At 37.0% G+C, this 21,213-nt stretch overlaps 1 protein-coding gene across 2 annotated transcripts in view; it reads right to left on the reverse strand.

The window, feature by feature from the left end:
- Window positions 1–21,213, reverse strand: part of GRIP1 (glutamate receptor interacting protein 1) — a 733,183-nt gene that overhangs the window by 586,196 nt on the left and 125,774 nt on the right. The window contains exon 1 of one of the 2 annotated variants that reach the window (XM_077111343.1): window positions 1,943–16,284. The exons of the other annotated variant lie outside the window; for it this stretch is intronic. The gene's annotated coding sequence lies outside the window, so the exon portion shown is untranslated. Of the gene's footprint in view, window positions 1–1,942; window positions 16,285–21,213 lie in introns of those variants that run through there. 2 annotated transcript variants of the gene reach the window in all.

The raw sequence follows: 21,213 nt of genomic DNA on the forward strand, positions 1-21,213 counted from the left end.
ACTGCTGCCAGAATTTACTGGAAGTTCTACCCAAAGCAATTAGGCAAGAAAAAGAAGTAAAACTGGAAAGGAAATCCAACATGCAAAGGAAGAAGTAAAACTATCTCTATTTGCAGATGACATGATCCTATACCTACAAAATTCCAAAGAATACTTACGGTAATAAATTCAGCAAAGTGGCAGGGTAAACACAACACAAAAAATCAGCTGTTTAAACAGTAAAAAATTACTGTTTATACACTAGTAATGAACAATTTGAGAAGAAAATCAAGAAAAACATGCCATCTATTATAATAACTAAAACAACCAAATATCTAGGAGTAGAGGATTTAAAGGACTTGTATGTGGAAAACTACAGAATATTGCCGATAGAAATTAAAGAAGATCTACATAAATAGAAAGAAAATCCATTTTCATGGACTGGAAGACTAAATATTGTTAGGATGTCAATTCTACCCAAAGCAACATAAGATTCAATGTATCCCCAATTAAAATTCCAAAAACCTTCTTTGCAGAAATGGGAAAGCCAATCATCAAATTCACATGGAAGGGCAAGTACCCCTAAAAAGCCAAAACCATCTTGAAACAGAGGAACAAAGTTTGGGGACTAGGATTTCCCAATTTTAAAACTTTTTACAAAACTACCGTAATCAAGCTAGCATGGTACTGGCACAAAGACAGACATATAGACCAATGAAATAACATTGAGAATTCAGAAATAAACCTTCATATCTATGGCCAACTGATTTCTGAAAAGAGGGCAAATTCTACTCAAAGGGGGAAAGAACAGTCTCTTTAACAAATGGTTCTAGGAAAACTGGATAACCAAAGGTGAAAGAATGAAGAAGGATCTCTACCTCACACCATGTACAAAAATTAACCCAAAGTAGATCAACAATCTAAATATAAGAGCTAAAGCTATCCAACTCTTAGAAGAAAACATAGGAAAATAAACTTTAAGTCTTTGTCTTAGGTTATGGATTTTTAGACTTTATACCAAAAGCACAAGCAACATATATTTGAAAGCGGTTACAATGGGAAATTTTATGTCATATAGACATTACCACAATAAACATTTTAAAGTTGATCACGCAATCAATATTTTCATGATTCCAGGAAACAGTCATGTAATTCATAGTTATATAGTTCATGCATATTTTAGTTACTAGGTACTAGTGGGCCTAAAAAGCCTTAATCACGTCCCCAGACCCCAAAAGTCTTCCCTTAAAATTTCATTATCTCAAGAAATTTCTGTTCAGCTTCTTCTCCATCTTTATATTGCTTGAACATTAACTTCTTGACATTCTGATCCTATCAATTACACTTGATATCTTACAACAGCTCATGATGACCATACCTTATGCCCTGTTAAGACTCCAACTTATCGGAATGTAAAATTCCCCACCTCCCTAATATCCCTCAATAATGGAATGTGTGACCCTTTCATTTGGAGTAAGTCATAAAAGAATTCCTCTGACTACCTTCTGGCAAAATCGTAACCTGAGGTGAGGATGCTTCCTGTCACCCCTTTGCATTTGGGAAGGTAGAGCCGAACCTCTGAACACAGCCCTCCAGATCACAGGAAATTAAAGTCACACTCCTGGGATATGAGAGGCCCTGATATTTCCATTAACGGCAAGTGATATGTGGGAATTCGTGAGACATCACTTCCCACCCAGACGGGAATAAAAGATGACTTCGGAAGCCTTTCAGCTCAGAGAACTGTTTGTAACAGCAAAGAAAATGCTATGATAGCCTCCAACCTGAATGCTATCCAAGGAGACTAAGAATCCAGGAAAACTGTTTCCCATAAATCCGAGATGTGTCAACTGCCAATAGCTCCACGCAAGATTCTACACAAAAGGAAGAGGAAGGGGACTGCTCCTGGCACTTCAGAATTGATGTATCCAACCAGAAGAGAAAAAAATCCTAAATGGATTACCTGGAGGCTCTGGGCTGCCTTCTAGCCAGACTCCTGAGCAGTCCTTGGCCTTGTCCTTTACTTCTAGTTCTCAAGTGAGTCCACCTTCTCACCTCACTTACCCTGTGCACTGACTTCTCCCCAATGCTACAGACTCTCCCCAGTAGGTGATCTCACACCACTGACATCATAAAGTCACTCATTTTTATTCTTGGGGATTCAGGATCTAACACTGAGTCAAACATCAACAGCACAGAACCAGGACTGAAAACAAACCCAGAACAATGGTTCCATCTGACTATGATTAAAACCATCCAGAGAAACTGGCATCTAGCTCAGGAGGTACTTGAATGTTTAGTGAATCAATTCTGTAGATCTAAAGGTATGACTTATTCCTCTAGTCTAAACATTCCTCTTTAAAAATCCACAACCCTGGGTGGGCCACGGTGGCTCAGTGGCAGAGTTCTTGCCTGCCATGCCAGTGACCCGGGTTCAATTCCCAGTGCCTGACCATGTAAAAAAAAACAAACTCCACGACCCTATGATTTCAGTCTACTTTTAATTTCTTCCCTTTTTCACATCAAGAAGCTACAGAGGATTTTGCTAATTTTCTCCACTTTCCCGCCATTCAAAAGGAAACAGGATTAGAAAATAGGGTGCCACTTCTTCCATGAACAAAGATATGGAAAAATTATTAATATGAAACAAATCTTACTAGTTTCAAAAGCATTCATTTCACCTTACGGCTTTATAAAGAATGTAGCTGGTTTATGTTTAATTTAGAACCCAACTTTTTAAACAAGAATCAACAACTGTGAAATTCTCCTTGGGAAAGAATAAAGAAAACCAATTAATAAAGACACAAAACAATCAACAACAAATATTTGTCTATATATCTAGCTTTCCTGCTTCCAGAACATATTTGTAACTCTGAAGACATTTGTGTGGTCCAAGACTTGCCCTGAAAAAAAAAGTATCATTTGCCTTTTTTCCCTGTCTATAGACCTGAGACACTATGCTCACATAATCTTAAAGTAGAAAACACAGGCAACATTTTACATTTTTAATTTAAAATTTCTAAATCTACATATCTGATGTTCAATTTTCATCTAAAGTTTCTAAATTTGGAGCTACAAAAGAAAACTGGGGGGTAGAAAACTATTACAGAGACTGTTAGAAGCTTACTTGATATCTTGTTTTTTCTCTAATAGCCCCTATATTGTGAAGGCAGCAATACACCCAGATTTTTTTTAAATCTCTTTAATTCCCAACTGCCATATATTTCAGAGTGGCCAAGTTTATGTGAGCAGAAGTCATTGATTGGGGCTTCTGAGAAATGCTTCAAAGGAAATTGATTCAGTTGGCAGCCTTTGCCCTTCCCCCTTTTTACCCTCTTGTTATATGAAATGGAATGTGGACACAATGATCGGAACACCAGCAATTATCTTGTGACTATGAGGTGACCTTGGTGATGGAAAGCATGGCCTAAGAATGATGGAGCAAAAAGACAAAAAGAGCCACAGCTCTAGTCACTGTGTAGATATCATATAAAACTTTGACAGCCTACCTAAAGATTTATTTTGCAAGAAAGAAAAATGAATCTCTGTCTTAAGTTATTTGGATTTTATTACTAGCTGCTGTACCTAATTCCAATTGATATAATTAGGCAAGATTCCATATTATTTGGGAAATTGATACCACAACAAATTCATGGGCCACAGCATCAACTCATTGCTTAGAAATGCCTGGCACTCTCACTTAGTCTCTACCATCAACTCACTCTCCTCCTCCAACAAGAACTCTTTTCTAACTTAACTCTTCCAAACCTCTATCCCCCTTTATAGTGTTTCTCATCTCTCAGTATAAAAGACCTCATCTTCCATCAAATCCACAAATCCAGTTGTTCTGGGGAGTCAGTATAGGATAAGAGCTTAGACACCGGATTCAGAAAAACCTACTGGAATACCAGTTCTGCCAACACTTGCTGCGAAGTTTTGGTAAGGTTCCTTACCTAAGTTTCAATTACTCATCTGTAAAGTGTGAATAATTGTTGTGTCTTCTCATTATGGGCTTCTGAACAGATTAAATGAGATAATTTTTAGCACATTTTAGCACAATGCTTGGAACGTGGGAAGCATTGAAAAGATTGTTAGTTCATACTACAATTATGTCTATACTATATCCGTCCCAAACACCACAAGGCAACAATCCTGGCACACAGTAGTCACATAATAAATGCTTGCTGAGTAAACTATAAATTATCGAACTCTATTTAAAACCTTGAAAATATTCCTGTAAAATAAGATTGATAGAACGATTGAGCCCATATTTCAGGTGAGAAATACAGAAATGTCTGTGTAACTCCAGAGTCATACCAGCAGCTGAAAGAGACAATCACATTGCTTGAATTCCTTTTGTTTCTCTAGGCAATGGATCAATATATAATAGCAAAATTCCTGAAAACTTAGTATGGAAGTATACTTGGTTGGCATTAACAGTAATCTTGCACTGAACTAATTGAGAAAACATGAGAGATATTACAAAGCAAACAAATCTTAGCTCCAAAAAAAGAAATTAACACAGCAAAAGATAAGAATGTTTTCATTGAAACATCTTCAAGACCTAGTAATATGAGGTAGCCTCAAACTTTATACCCAAAGCACAAACAACAAAAGAAAAAATAAATAAATGGGAACTCCTCAAAATCAAATTCTTCTGCACCTCAAAAGACTTTGTCAAAAAGGTGAAGAGGCAGCCAACTCAATAGGAGAAAGTATTTAGAAATCATATATCAGACAAAGGTTTGATATCCTGTATACACAAAGAAATCATACAACTCAACAACAAAAGAGCAAACAATCCAATTATAAAATGGGCTAAATATATGAATAGGCATTTTTCTGAAGTGCAAATACAGATGGCTCAAAAGCAGATGAAGAGATGTTCATTTTCATTGGCTACAAGAGAAATGCAGATCAAGACTACTATGAGATACCACCTCACACCTATAAGAATAGCTGCTATTAAACAAAAAGGAAACTATAAATGTTGGAGAAGATGTGAAGAAACTGGGACACTTATGCACTGCTCGTGGGAATGTATAATGGTGCAGCCACTATGGAAGACTGTTTGGCGGTTCCTTAGGAAACTAAATATCGAGTTGCTCTATGACCCAGCAATAGCACTACTTGGTATATGCATTAGTTAGGGTTCTCTAGAGAAACAGAATCAACAGGGAACACTCTCAAATATAATATTTATAAAAGTGTCTCAAGTGACCACGGGAACACAGAATCCAAAATCCGCAGGGCAGGCTGTGAAGCCGATGATTCCGATGGAGGGCCTGGATGAACTCCACAGGAGAGGCTCAACAGTGGAAGCAGGAAGAGAGCCTGTCTCTTCTGAATCCTCTTTAAAAGGCTTCCAGTGATTAGACTGAGCACCACTCATTGCAGAAGACACTCCCCTTGGCTGATTACAAATGGAATCAGCTGTGGATGCAGCTGACGTGATTAGATCTAATTCTATGAAATGTCCTCATTGCAACAGACTGAAGGATGCTGAAGGATAGACTGACTAAGAAGTAGATTGGCAAACAATGGTGTATACTTATGAACAAATGCTGTGCTGCTACGAAGGCCAGCACTTGCCCAACCAGACAAACAGGTACCACCACTTGGTCAAGCTGACACATGAGCTGACCGTGACAATATATACCCAGAAGAGCTGAAATCAATGACACAAACAGACATTTGCACACTGATCTCCATAGCAACGTATCACCAAAAGATGGAAACAAACCAAATGCCTATAGACAGACGAGTGGATTAACAAAATGTGGTATATACATACAATGGAATATTATGTAGTGTAAGGTGAAATGACATTCTGAAGCACAAGACAAGATGAATGAGCCTTGAGGACATAGGGTTGAGTGAAATAAGCCAGACAGAAAAGGATAGATACTGTACGATTCTACTTTTATATCTATGGTAAAGGGTAAAATCAGAGGCTTATAATACAAAATATAGGGGACTTAGAGATACATAAAAGCTAGAAATGGGTGAACCGTTAGTTAATGAGGTTGAACTCCAATGTAAGGGAATAGATAGAAGTGAAGGTGGTTCTCTAGTGGATCTGTAAGTAATATTACCATATTGAAGATGAACAAGATTGAAAGGGGTGTATAGACCTACATGTCCCAACTGATTAACACTAGAAATAAAAATTAGTTCTTGCAAGAACTACTTCAAAGGTATGATTCATGTACAGAGAGTGTTTAAGTCCAGGGCACCGGGAGAAAACTGCTATTGAATGCTATGGGCTATGTTTAAAAGGAAAACATCAGCACTACCACAGCAACAGAAAGGTAAATAATGGGGGGAGGGAAGAGAGTTAAGAGGAGGTTTAGATTTCCTATTCGGCAAGGGTGTGTTTATTGGTTTTCTTTCTCTTGGGAAAATTATCTAAAACTGAGAATGTTGATGGACTGTGGACTTTGGGCACTACACATGATCCCTGATGAATGCAGGTGGCTGAAGGATGGACTGACTAAGAAGTAGATTGGCAAACAATGGTGTATACTTATGAACAAATGCTGTGCTGCTACGAAAAAATAAAAGTTGTGATGCAAGCAATGATGGAATGAATGTGTGGGATATTTGGTGAGGTAAAATAAGCCAGAAACAAAAGAACAACAATGGTATGGTCTCCTTTAGAAAATGCTTACAAGAAAATAGGGGCCTAGATTGTAAGCTTTTATAGCAGACACATTAGTCTGGAGTGATGATTATTATTTCTGGACTTCAAGAGGCTATTTCATATATATATATATAAATATATATAATCTGGTATTTAGAGATAAGAACAAAGCCGATCAGGTTGGGATTAAAGTAATTCAGAATGCAGGGGTAAGAAAAACAATGTCTATATTTTAGAACCAAACATACTTTTTGAGATCAAAGGAAGAAAGGTTTATTTGATCTGGAACTGAAAGTTTCTGTAGCACATAATTTAACTCAACCTATCTGTACAGTTCATTTGAACAGTTCAAACACAGGAAGTCAAAAATAATAAAGAGGTCCTTTAATCCTGTATAGCCTAATATAATATACTTGAGTATATTAAGCTGATAATCAAAAAGTATTGGCAAAGTCCCTTGAGAGAGGGGAGAAAAAATATGGCACTATTAACCTTATCATCAGGAAATCCCCTGATAGCATGTCAGACTTTAGGGACACCCATTCAATAGGTCAAGCCTTGATCTTGAGGCTTACTCTTGTGAAGCATATGTAGGTAGTGGAGAAGCTTAGCAATAAGCTAAGTATGCCTAAGAGTTACTTCTGGAGGACCTCTTTTGTTGCTCAGATATGGCCTCACTTTCTCTAAGCCCAACTCTGTGAGAGAAATTACTGCCCTCCCCACCACGTGGCACATGACATCCAGAGGTGAAAGTCTCCCTGGTGACATGGGAGATGACTCCCAGGGATGAATCTGGCCCTGGCACCGTGGAATCAATTCCGTCCTGACCAAAAGAGGGAAAAGAAGTGTAACTAATAAAGTATCAGTGGCAGAAAGAGTTCAAATAGAGTCAAGAGGCTACTATTGAGGTTGCTCTCACACAAGCTTCAGGTAGACATTGCTACCTATCATCACCTGCCAAACCCCAATCAGAATGATTCCAGTCAATCCTAAAGAACACCTAGGGCAATATATAAGATTCTACAAGGGTTCCATGCACTAATGTAGCTTTCCAGAAACCTAAACCTCCAGATGGATCTCTGAACCAGATAAGTCCAGAAACCTAGAGGGCCCAGCCTCTCCAGAACATCAGCCAGTTCCATCTCCCTACCCTATATTAGTGATAGACCTTTCCAACATGAAACAGTTAGAATGGCCATAACCCAAACACCCCTAAAGAGAAGGACAGAAAGATCAAAGGTGATTGAGGAGTTATACTGAGAAGATAGGATTTAACAAATGAATATGATGCCTTAATCATTAAATTAATATCTCTTTTAGTCTCCAGTATCTTAGAGCAGCTAGAAGTAAAAATCTAAAATTGTGGAACTGTAACCCATGTCAAACTCTGAAATATGTTCTACAACTAACTGTGGTGCTGTGCTTTGAAATTTATGGCTTTTTGGTATATATGTTATTTTTCATAAAAAAGAAAGAAAACTAGTCGGTTGTGGTGATAAAAAAATATTTAAACCTTCTAGCCTCCTATATTCTTGAGCAGCTGGAAGGAGAAATCTGAGATGATGGTATGGTAGCCCATGACAAACTCTGGGATCTGTCCTGTAACTATTTGTTGAAGAGTACATTGAAAACTATTGCTTTATTTCTCTGCTTTGTATATATGTTATATTATACAATAAAAAGTTATTAAAAAGGGAGATTCTGTGAGGGCTCAGAAATAAGTGAGAACTATAGGTAAAGTTTTTATTGTCTTAAAGAATTCATCATTCACCACGAGCAGAACATTGGAAGAAGTATGGATGTTAAAGTTACTTTTAGTGAGGCCTTAGAAGGAAACAATAAAGCTGTTATTGGAAACTGAGGAAAGGGAATCCTTGTTATAAGCTGGCAGAGAACTTTGTGAGATTGAGTTCTGATGTCACACGGAAGGCAGAACATATAAAGTAATGGACATGGATATTTAGTTAAGGAGATTTCCAAGCTAAGTATGAAAGTTGTAGCCTGATTTCTCCTTGCTGTTTGCAGTAGAATGAGAGATGAAAGAAAGAAACTGAGAAGTGAAATGTTAAGCACAAAGAAATCATCAATTAAGGATCTGAAAAATTCACAGCCAATCCAGATAGTGTTTTGAGACAAGGGCAGAGGTGACTGTACCAGGGACCTCCCTGAGCTTCCAGGAAATGAATTCCCAGAGAAAAGGGCCCCACACAATGGCATGGCTGTGCAGCTGTTTTCTAAGCAGGTTATGCATATAATTCATGGATTCAACCACCTCATAGGAAGCCAGAAGACACAAAAGCTGGAAATCAGCAGAAACTCGAGCACAGACACAAGAAGAGAGAGACTGCTCTGGAACTGGAGGCAGTGACGCATGCCAAGAAACCCCAATAATTGCAGCAAGCTAGTACCAAAGCACTACATATTTGGGGCAGAAAACATGACTTCTTTGCCTCTAAAACATTAAGACAATGAATTCCCTTTGTTAGGCCAACCACTGTGTGGTATTTCTCATAACAGCAGATTTAAGATTTATCTATAAACTTAACTATATTTACTTAGCCTTTCTAATAGTGTAGCTGGAGATTACTTTAATTTTGTATGCAATTATATTGTCTGAACAATTTTTCTTCTTTTTCAATCTTTGTATCTTTTTTTTGATTTCCTTTATTGTGCTAAGATTTCCAATAAAATGTTGAGCAGAAAAAAAAGAACATTTTCATTGAAAATATAAAGTATATTTTTATTGACATATTTTTAAACAAATAATGAGACTCCAGCTCTTCTAACAGATTTAGAGCACTTGGGAAGAAAAGATAAATAGGAAAATAGTATAAGGAAATAATTCCACAGGACTTTATAGTTGAGTTCAAGAAACAACGCCAAAAAAAAAAATTCTTAATTGCCATCCCATATGCAGATGAAAGTCAGAGATATAAAAATTAGCTAAATAAGGATCTGCACACACACACACACGTGCGCATACACATATACACTCATACCCAACTAGTGCAACAGAATCACACACATGTCCAACTAGTGCAACAGAATGTGGGAGTGACAATGAAGTGGGGTTAGGACAGCTGGCAAGCAGCATACAAACTATCCGAACCTTCCATCCATGAGTGTTGAGGAGGATAGAAAAATAGCAAATATACTGAAAAAGGTAAAAGGAAGTAAAAATACATTCTCAAGTATGTATGGCATATGAGATGTATAATAAAATATTTCTCTCAGATGATACAGAGAGTGAACATAATTCAATTCTTGTTTGTCTGAAGTCATATAAAAGGGATAAGATTGCCAGGGATTTCTAAACCTGGGGGATATTCAAAAAAAAATTTTTTTTGAGTTAAACCTGTTTAAAGAAAAGTCTTGAATAGTAAAGGAAAATGGCATGAAAGTACGAATTATGATAAATTTAAAAATTAACATTATATATTAATAAAGGAATAATGATAAAACATTCTGAGAGGTAAATAAACTTTCTACAACAGAAAACTAAGAGGGGCATTCTCAAAGGAATGCTGCTTTCTTCAATGTTAGCTAAGTCATTACCCCACAGTATTTCAGGAGTCACAGAGGAGCTTTTGTTTAAAATTCTCAGTGTTTTGCAGTCAAAGTTACCAGTTCCTCTGATGATGACTTCAGTCTTTTACATGCAATAATGCTCTCAACCACCTAAGGAGATTGTTACTTTAATTTTTTCCTTATTCCAAATGGTCCATTAACAAAATAAAGATCTATTCAGAACTCACAAGACCTCCCACGGTAGGAAGCTAGATGCTGCTAAAATCAAACATTAAAATAAGCCTGCTGCTCTAAATTATCCTCTAATTCCTCACAAAGAAGGTACATTTCAGTTATGCTGAAAGTCCTGAGTTTGAGTTCTTTGTCATCTACAAGCATTAAAAGAGCAGACCATTACTGCTTGCTTGTCTGGTCTCGTGTTTTCCCATCTATGAAATGGGAGGGTTGGATTAGAAGCTCTCTCAAGTCCTTCCTAAGTATGCCACTCATCATTCTACTTTATTTTAATAATTGATTTACATATATAGCCAGTAGGCCTTGAGGTGATTTTCTTTCAGACACTGAAGAGGCAATTTCATTAGATGTACAGTCTATATGCGTGCTCCAAACAAACAGATTTTTGTTTGGCATGGAATACTAAGTGAAAGTACATTTCAATTGGTTACCTATTTCCATTAGAAATATCACTCTCTATTAAAATAACATAGCACTAATATTATCACAAATCACACTACTAAATGCAAAGAAAAAAATAAACGCATGCAGACACAGTGGGATATGAACTATTTAAGCTAATCATAATATCCCCCAAATCTAATTTAAAAGATCACCATTCATTCATTCATTAGTTATTAATAAAATGTGTACTATGTGTTAGGTGCTTTGCTAAATATTCTTATCCAATAGACAACAGCCCAACCTATTACATCATGTCAAGGCTCAGCGCTTTTCTGACATCAAAAGTCCATCATTACACATTCAACCCTTTGAGAGAGAAGGAATTAATTCACCTCTCAGACTTCTCAGTTTAAAGAACCTTCCAACTAGCTAACCCTGTTATTGAGTCTCTGCTGTATATATCTCTATTATTTCCTAGTCTTCCAAAAATCATAAGTGATTTTTGGCTGAAAGAAACATTATTTCAATAAATAAATGTGGTGTGCACAGTATGTGATAGGCAGTAGTTTAGGTGTTAGAGAATAAAGCAGTGAAAAAGTCCCCACTGCCATAGCATTTATAATTGAGCAGAAAATGATTAAGATGAATAAGAGATATCCCTAAGTTCTTGGTCACTATTATTATTATTTGTTTATATTACTGTCTTCTCCATCAGCTTGTTGGTTCCAATTCTTTAAACACAGTAGGAAACCAGCAAATATTTTCTAAAAGGAATATTTTAGTGCCCCTTTGTTTCTGTTCTAAAGAAGGAAACTGCTGTTCCACAGAACTTAGGTGCAATCAGTAAAGAACAACTTAGGACTCATTATTAAAATATCTCCTTGCTGGGAAAACTGGCTGTTCATATGCAAAAGATAAAGGCAGACCCCTACCTCACACCATACCCAAGAATCAACTCAAAATGGATCAATAACCCAAATATAAGAAGCCAAACCATAATCGCCTAGAAGAAAACATATGGAAGTATCTTCAGTACCTTGGGTTAAGCAATGGTTTCTTAGACTTTATACCAAAGCACAAGTAACAAGAAAAATATAGATAAATGGGTTCTCATCAAAATTAAAAACTTTTGTGTACCAACAGATTTCACCATGGAAGTTAAAAGACAACCTACAAAATAGGAGAAGATACTTGGAAACTGGTTATCCAATAGGGATTTAATATCCAGATTATATAAAGAAATCTTACAACTCAACAATAAAAACATGAATAACTTAATTTTAAAATGAACAAAAAAAATAGTCTTTTCAATAAACGGGCCTGGGAGAACCGGATTTCAATAGTCAAAAGAATGAAAGAGGACCCTTACCTTGCAGTCTATACAAAAATTAATTCAAAATGGATCAAAGACCTAAATGTAAAAGCCAGTTCCATAAACCTTCTTGAAACAAATGTAAGGAAACATCTTCAAGATCTAGTAATAGGAGGTAGCTTCCTAAACTTTACATCTAAAGTACAAGCTATGAAAGAAAAACATAGACAAATGAGAACTAGGGATGACCACAGCTGGTGGTAGCAATTATCTTGTGACCACGGTGGAAGCTGATTTGAAAAAAAACAAAAAGGTAACACAGAGAAGACAGCAGAGCTGAGGTCCTAGAGAAACAGAGGTGAGGTCAGGCTGACTGTTGGACTTCAAGTTATATGTGATAATACATTCTTGTTTAAGCCAGATTGGGTGAAGTTTTCTGTTAATTATAGTTAAAAGTATTCTGATATAAGCCTTCCCTAATTGGAAAAGCAGGAATGTGCTTTTAGAACACGTGCACATTTATATTTTTAAATAAATTTTGACTAGACACCATATCTTCTCTAAGATACAGTTGGAAAGTGAGGCTTCTGTGATTTTTGTTGTGAATAAAAACAATATTTGCCACAAGTAATTTGTAAGGTTCTCTTTCCTCCCTCTAAACTTGGTGTTAACACCTTCCAGGAAAACCCTGAAGTACTTTGGTTTTCAAGGTTTCTGTGAATTGAAAAGGAATTCCCTTGAATATAAAACAACATAGAACAATTTATGTTGGCTAATTCATTCATTCACAGAAAAAAAAAAAAGGTTAGCAATAAAGAACCTGTAAAAGAATCATGAATAATAGAATCAAAGCTAGAAAATACCTTAGAGGTTGTCTGGATTAATGCTTTTGAAACTTTTCCTCTGAAATTCATGAGAGAAGTGTTTTTATGAGTATGGAAATAGTGCCTGAAGCAGCTTGCCAGAAGCATAAAATATCTTTGACATTTGACTTTTTAAATCTTAAAATACAAGGAATTTTGCATTCCAGGGCAGAATATAACTTACATATTTTTTCCCAAACCCTTAGTGAAATTAACAGTCTACTTCTATGCTGTGACACACCACTGTGGGTCCCCAAGTTCACATGGTATATTTACCCAAGTGTAAGAGTACAACTATAGATCACTAACCTCATGTCACACATCAGAGAACTGAGGCCAAGAGGGTTTAATAACTTGCCCAAACTTCTGAATAGAGTTATTGGCCAAGATGAGAACAGAACCAAGTTCAATAGCTCCCAAGACTAGTACTGTCTTCAAATCCTTCTTTCAATCTTGGTATGAAAACAGGAACTACCCAAATCACAAGCACAACTACAGCGCTAGTCAAACACATGGGGCTATAGATCCTTTCTGCAATATGCTCAACTTCAGTGCTTTTCTATTTGCTGCTCCTTCTGTCTAGATGTCTCTTCTGACTCCTTGTATAGCTGGTTTTATCCCATCATTCATGTCTCAGCTCAAATGTCACCTACTCACAGAAGAAGACTACTTCGACCACTCTATCTAAAATGATTCTCCCTATTCCCAGTAACTCACTATCATATATCACACTGATTTGGTTCCTTCATATCATATGTCACTACATGAAAGTTCTTACTTTTTCCTTGCTTCCTCCATTCCTCCCACTTCTGGCTTCCTCACTCTTGAATATAAGCTCCATGAGGAAGCAAGACCCATTCTGTCTTGTTCATTGCGCCACCCAAAATGGGGGAGAGGAGGTTCCACACATAGAAGATACTTGATAAATATTTTTTGAATAATAAATGAATACCCTACACACTCCCATCTTTGGATCTATAGCCAAGGTGCCCCTTTCTTACAAAGGATTTCCCCCTTCATATTTGGGCTGGTTCAATTATTACCAAACTAAGTCCAACTTAAGTCTTTCAGGAAGCCTCCCCTAGATCTATTTCCCTGACTACTTTTTGAGGACAATGAAAACAGAAAACTCATCTTATTCACATTGTATCCCCAGATTCTGACATGGGACAGACCTTTGATATCAATCCTTCACTTCTGTTACCTACCCATTTGTCTTTCTCAACTCATTGCTGTTTTTTCTTTGTGTTCTAGAAGACGTTTTGAAGGTTATTCCACATATGAATGACTAGATTTTTTATCACGTCAGCCCAGCTCCTTAAAGGCTCCAACAGGAATTTTAATTCTGTCATCTCATTTGTTTTTTTCCTTTCTGTCTTTTGCTCATCTTGTTCAGGTCCCTTTTTTTTTTTCTGCTTCAATGTCTTCCTTTGGGCTTTATACTCTTCCATTGAGAACCTGCCTTCTACTAGTTGTTTAAGATGCCTAAAATTTATTTAAATTTTTATGCGGTTTCCTATAATAAATTATATTCAGGACATACTTCCTCAGTTTCTTAAGCTTGATGCTTTGTGGGCCCCCAAATTTAGGGTTCTCCTCTATTTTTATGTTTGAAGAAAGAAAGTTCTCTTCAGACTCACATGTTGACCAAATAAACAGATGATTCGAGAGCTCTTGGTCCCATTCACTGTCATCCAGAGAGAAGGTGTAATCCCAGACATAAAGCTGGGGGTGAACTGGTATGTCACCTTTAGCCAGTTTCCTAGACTCTGGTCAAAAACTGTTTAGAACAGTGCTGATGGACTTAATGGTATTTTCTACCAACTCTATCCAATGATAGAGTAATCTACAAACACCAGCACATACAGGGTGAAATACTTCCTAAGATGCAATGCACCCCAGTCCCAACTCCTTTCTACAGTATATTCTGCCCTTCTGTTTTGGGGGATTTATTGTCTTCAAATTGTCATTGAAAGTTTAGGGAACTGAGTTAAACACTCTTCACAAGGAAAGAGAATAGGAAAAAACGGCAAGGAGCCAATAATTAAACCTTAAAAATTGCTAAAGGTAAGGAGTAGAGAAAGAAAAAGAAGCAATCCTAAAGCTAAATAATGACCATGTCATGTCACAGGAGTAACTTCAGGCAGAGGTAGAGTTAAAATACTACAAAGGGGTGGCCATCAGTGTCAACTGTTTTATCAAGGAGAAACAAATACGAAATGATTAGAACCCTGATATCTCTGAAATTTTCAGAAGGATAACAAAGAATATCACTTTGGCAGGTGATAAAGCAATGAGTAGTTGATGAAGAAAGGGAAACCAAGGCTTGCCTGGTGAGGAAAACTGAGTAAAATACAGAGGAGAAATAGATAATAGTCATTTATTAAATAAGAAAGATTTTCAATTTTGCAAACATTATTAAAATCTTTAAACAAAAATAAATGGTATGGTTGCCCATTTTTAGTTTGGATAGAATATGTCAGATTTAGAAAATCCTGAGAGTAACCTTTATGTACATTTGTTTTTTTTTTTAAAGGAAGTAAGGAGCTAAGAGAGATGAGGAGAAAGGAATTTTGAACAAGAAATTGGAAACTTGAGAATATTAGATAAAATACCAATGAAAAAATAGTGTGTCGCATAGCTCCATAGTTTTTCTAACTCTGTGTCCAAAATTTTCTTTGTTAATTCTACTAAATCAGAGTGTAAATGAAGTAGAATTTTTGGACCTCTCTTTTTACATTTTGCACAATTATCATATGGCCCCATTATCAACTGTGGGTTATATGCCAAGTTTTGAAACTAAATAAACTACAACTAAATAAAACAAAGAATTTGTATGGTTTGTTGGTTTATTGAATATGGAGGTTATAGCAGACGAAAACTAAGTTTCTTTTGAATGGTGGAAAAATAAATGTAGCTTTAAGTGTAAGAAAACATTTCCCTCATATCTTACACGCTGAAAGCGACAAATCTATTCTTATCAACTATAACCCAGCAGAAATAAGTGATAACAGAAAGGCTCCCGGCCACAAGCAAATTGGGTAAAGGCAGTGAGACCCAGAACTGAGTTTATCATGTGTGTCAGTTATAAACTACAATTCAAAGGAAGCCTCATGAGATTCAGCCTAAGGATCTCATCAGTTCAGGAGCAACGAAAGTGCAAACCAGCAGACATTTACTCCACTAGTCTAACCATCTATTAGTACCTAATTATTTTTACTTCATTAGTCATTTGGAAAGGTGATGGATTGGAAACTCCATCACTCTGAGAACTAATTCCTGCCCTGAAAAGCAATCACCAGGGCCATCTACCAGCTGCTTCGATATTATAGCTCTTTTAAAAGGATAGTTACTGAGAACTCCTAAGTGTCAAGCTCTGAGATCTATGCAAATAGGTAACTTAGTTGGATGCCAACACTAAATTGAGTCTCCTAGTCATGTGAGCAGAAGGATAAGAATTTTAAATACTAAAGAAACAATACTCAAGGCATTAGGATTAAGGGGCTAAAATCAGTGATGGGAGAAATTCAACAAATTATGATACGGTTCAAAGGCAGTGAAACTAGCCAGGGACATTATCATCCCTATAGGTGGTACCCTTCATTTTAACAATCTTTCCTGTCTGTGACATCTTTTAGCCTTTCATCTAATTTTTCTTCTAGATACTGGACTTGTAAGCTCATCTTACTGTTCTTGGCTGAGCATAAGTTTTCAAAGCAAACTAACTTTTGATAATTTGACCTAAACTTTGTCTTGAGTATAGTCAATACCAAGTGAGGCTCGCACCAGTTTTCCAAGTTTCATGCCAATAAAAGCATGACTAAGTATGTGGCTCTTCCCAGAGGAGCTGCACAGGGGTTCCGGATAATCAACACGTTAATTCTCCAGAGAAGACTACAATACAAGATGAGATCACTTGTGTGTAATTGAACTAAAAATAAATTCTACCTTATATCATATGGAAACAACTGCTCACATTTTCTTCAAACATAAATCCAGTCTTATAATCAAATCAGTTTAACATTCTGTTGATTTTTGTAATCCATTTATCATCCTAAATGCATATCTATTATTTAACTTCTTTCTCTAAATAGTTTAAGGTTTACATCTTAGTTTCTGCATATTGAGTTCATCCAACAAAAATTATTTGAGGGTGTAATATGTACCAGTCACTGTTCTAGGCTCTGAGGACACAATGAAATGAAATGAAGAAAACAACATTCCTGCCCTCATGGGGCTTATATTTTAGTGATTTTCAGATCATTTCCTATAATTTCCTTTTTTTTTTCTGTATGCTGTATGAAAGGGTCACATTTCATTCTTTTTTTCATGTGAGTAGCCTGCTATTGCAGCACCATTGGTTGAATTTTGTTTGTTTTTGTTGGTTTCTTTTGTTTGTTTGTTTGGGAAGTGCATGGGCAGGGAATTGAGCCCAGGTCTTCCATATGGCAGGCAAGAATTCTACCACTGAACTACCCTCGCACCCTCCTATAATTTCCTTTACATTCCACAGGATTGCTTGTATTTTTCCAAATACAGCATTCTACTTTTCACCTCCAGGACTCTGTTCCTGCATTACTCATTGCCTGGATTAGTTTTCAGCCAAACTCTTTCTCAGGCAAAGGTCTATTCACCCTTTAACACTTAGTTCAGACATTACTTTCTCCAAGAAACTTTCTCTGACCTTCTTGTCTCTACTCTCCAAGGGAAGTTTGTCTCTTTTGTTTCCAGAACACATAAGGAATATCTATATCAGTTGAACTTATCACAATATGTTATAATCATCTAGTTACAGATCTAAAAGTGGGGGTGAAGTCTCATTTGTGTTTGTGTACATGTCTTGTAGTGGACCCCATATGGTATATACTCAAGAACATCTTTGCCAAATAAAACACTTGATTGCATTAAAAACATACTTGAGTAATTTTTCAACAGTAACTATAGCAAGTGACAGACTTGTAAAATTATCAAGCCCCTAAACCAAGAAATACATCTTTTCTGTCCAAAGCTTTTGGTCATCTAATAAATAGATGACACAAGCCATCTATTTATTTCTCTTTTTATTTTCACTAGTTATCAAATACAAGTAAATGCTTGTTTAAACTTGAAAAATCCTACAGGGATCTGGGAAGATATGGAGGAAACACAGTAAGCAACTGAACAAATATCTGTTATGAGATTTATCCTCTGCCCAGGAGACGACAGAAAGAACTTCATTAGCAAAGATCTTCCTTCACCTATGAGGTAATGTAAAGGGAATTGCCAAAGCCTCCAAGCCAAAAGGTTGGTGACATCAACTTTTTTCCTGAGCAATTTAAATCCATCTGCAATGCCATGTCCTCTAGAAGAGGCCTGGATGGAAAAGATACAGTTAAATATATTTTCATCCGTCTTTCTTTCATACCCTTAGCAACTGCTCCCTAACATAGGGAGGAACTTGAGTCTAGACTATAGAGAATTCTTTCATGCTCAGGACGCTTTTCCCTCAGTTAGTGGCTATTTTCTCATCTCTTGGTCAGCTATCTTATAGTAAAACTCATAAGCCAAACAGTTTTTTAATTTCTGCCCTACCCTAATAATTGCATAATTACCATGTTTATTCAGTATAAATAAAAACACCAGGCCCGGAGTCAAAGGACCTGGGTCCAGGATCTTATGTGACATTTAATAGCTCTGTGATCACAGGCAAGCCACATCAGGGTTCTGTTACTTTTCTCAACATGCAGATGAAGGGGCTGGATTTAGAGGCTTTTGGAATTTCCTACCTCCATACAGCTCCCACTAGGCCTCAATTTTGAGGAAAAACCAATGACTACCTTTTCCTCTGGCTGATTTTCCCCTACAAGTATCTCTTATTAACAATGGCTTGCAGACAGATTCCAAACCTTTGCATTTACTGTTTCCTCTGCCTGGAATACTCCTTCCCCAGATATCTGCATGGCTCCCCCACTGCATAACTTCTTTCAAGTCTTTGTACAAATGTCATCTGAGTTGATCCTCACTTGCCATGAAATCTACAATTTCGATCCCTGTACTCGAGACTCAGTTACCCCTTCTCTATTTTATTTTTCTCTCTGACATTTATCACTATGACACATTAAATATGTTAATAATTGGTTTCGCCTCTGTCTCCCTAATAGAATGTAAGCTCCATGAGGGCAGCAATCTTCAGTGTTAATCCACTGTTTTATCCTTAAAACATAGGAAAGTACATGATAAATAATATATACTAGGTGCTTAATAAACATTTGATGACTGGATCAATGATATGCTTTTTCTGAGAGCTGATAAGCCCAGCAACTTAGATAAGTAATCTCTTATGCTCATGGACCTGAAATCACTGCAAAAATGATTCCTGGAATCATTGAAGAAGATGAGGAAAATTGAAAAAGATGAGGAGAAAGTGTGATGATAAAAATAATAACAGAATGCTTGGAATTGTGATCAGAGAAAGGAATTACATAGTCTAAGGGATTTGGGGATGATAACAAAGACCAAAAACTGGTGTTGACAGTGACTGGCTGGAGAGGAGATGAGATGACATATTATGAGATAATGTGTATCGGCTTGCTAGCTGCCAGAATGCAATATACTAAAACTAGAATGGCTTTTAAAAGGGGGAATTTAAGGGCGGGCCACGGTGGCTCAGCAGGTAAGAATGCTTGCCTGCCATGCCTGAGGACCCGGGTTCAATTCCCGGTGCCTGCCCATGTTAAAAAAAGGGGGGGGGGGGGGGATTTAATAAGTTACAAGTTTACACTTCTAAGCCTATAAAAATGTCCAAACTAAGCCATCCAAGGAAAGATACCTTAATTCAAGGAAGGCTGATTGGTCAGGAACACCTCTGTCTGCTAGGTAGTCACATGGCTGGCATCTGCTGTTCCCTTGCTCCTGGGTTCCACTGCTTGCAGCCTCTGTTCCTGTGGGGGTTCCTCACTTTGCTTCTCCAGGGCTGGCTTTCATCTCTTGGCTTCCTTAGCTCTCTCTAGGTTCTGGCTTGCTTAACATCTCATGGTGTCATTCACTGGGTTCTGAGCATCTCCAAATATCCATGTCTCTTGTTTTCCACACGTCCGCGTCTGTGTCAGCATTGCTGTGAAGTTTCTGTTGGCTCTGTCATTTCTTTCTTTTCTGACTCTCTGTAAAATGTTTCCTCTTCTAAAGGATTCCAGTAAACTACTCAAGACCCACCTGGAATGGGTGAAGTTACATCTCCACCTTATCCATAGGTCACACCAACAATTGGGCATGCCACATCTAGTGGAGATAAATTTAATCAAGTTTCTGCCTACAACATTGCATCAGGATTAAAAGAAATGGCTGCTCCCACAAGATTAGACCAGGATTAAAACATGGCTTCTCTGGGTTACAGAATACTTTCAAACTCACGCAGATAGAAAGACCCCAGATACTGGAATTTTTAAAAATGATGGCAGGCAAAGGGTTAGAGAAAAAACCACATAGCAGTTGATGCTAAAAGAATTTGCAAAAGTGAGAAATTATCTTAACAGCCACAGCAAAGTTTACAAGAAACAGGCGATATCAAAGAAAAGCTCTGAAAGATTGAGAAATGGCAGAGGAAAATGGTTTAAATTGTCTGTCCAATATAGTAGCCATCAGACACATGGGGCTACTGAACACTTGAAATGTAGGTAATATGAACGGATATAATAGTCAAATACATACCAGAAATAAAAAACATACTATGAAGAAAAGAATGCAAAAATATCTCTGTGATGGTCAGGTTCATACGTGAACTTGGTCAGGTGGTGGTGCCCGGGTGTCTGGTCGGGAAAGCACTGGGCTGTCTGTTGCTGTGAGGACACTTCATGGACTTAAACCATGACCACAGTGACTGCATCCGCAGGGAGTGCCTTCTGCAATGAGTGACACTTAATCACCAGAAGCCTTTTAACGAGGACTCAGAAGAGACAATCATTCCTTTTGCTGCAGCCAGCCAGCCTCTCCTGAGAGCTCACTCAGGACCTTCAGCTCACGGCCTGCACTACAGACCCTGGACTCTTACATTTCCATAGTTGTGTGAGACACTTTTATAAATTTTATATTTACAGATATCTCCTGCTGATTCTGTCTCTCTAGAGAACCCTAGCTAATACAACCACTAATTATCTTTATATTAATAACATATAACAATCCTTATTTGTGGATATATTAGGCTAAATAAAATATATTATTAAAATTAATTTTACCCATTTCCTTTTACTTTTTTCACTTTACAGTGGCTAACAGAACATTTAAAATTACATATA

This window comes from Tamandua tetradactyla, chromosome 7, assembly GCF_023851605.1.
Source record: "Tamandua tetradactyla isolate mTamTet1 chromosome 7, mTamTet1.pri, whole genome shotgun sequence".
In the NCBI taxonomy this organism is placed as follows: Eukaryota; Metazoa; Chordata; class Mammalia; order Pilosa; family Myrmecophagidae; genus Tamandua; species Tamandua tetradactyla.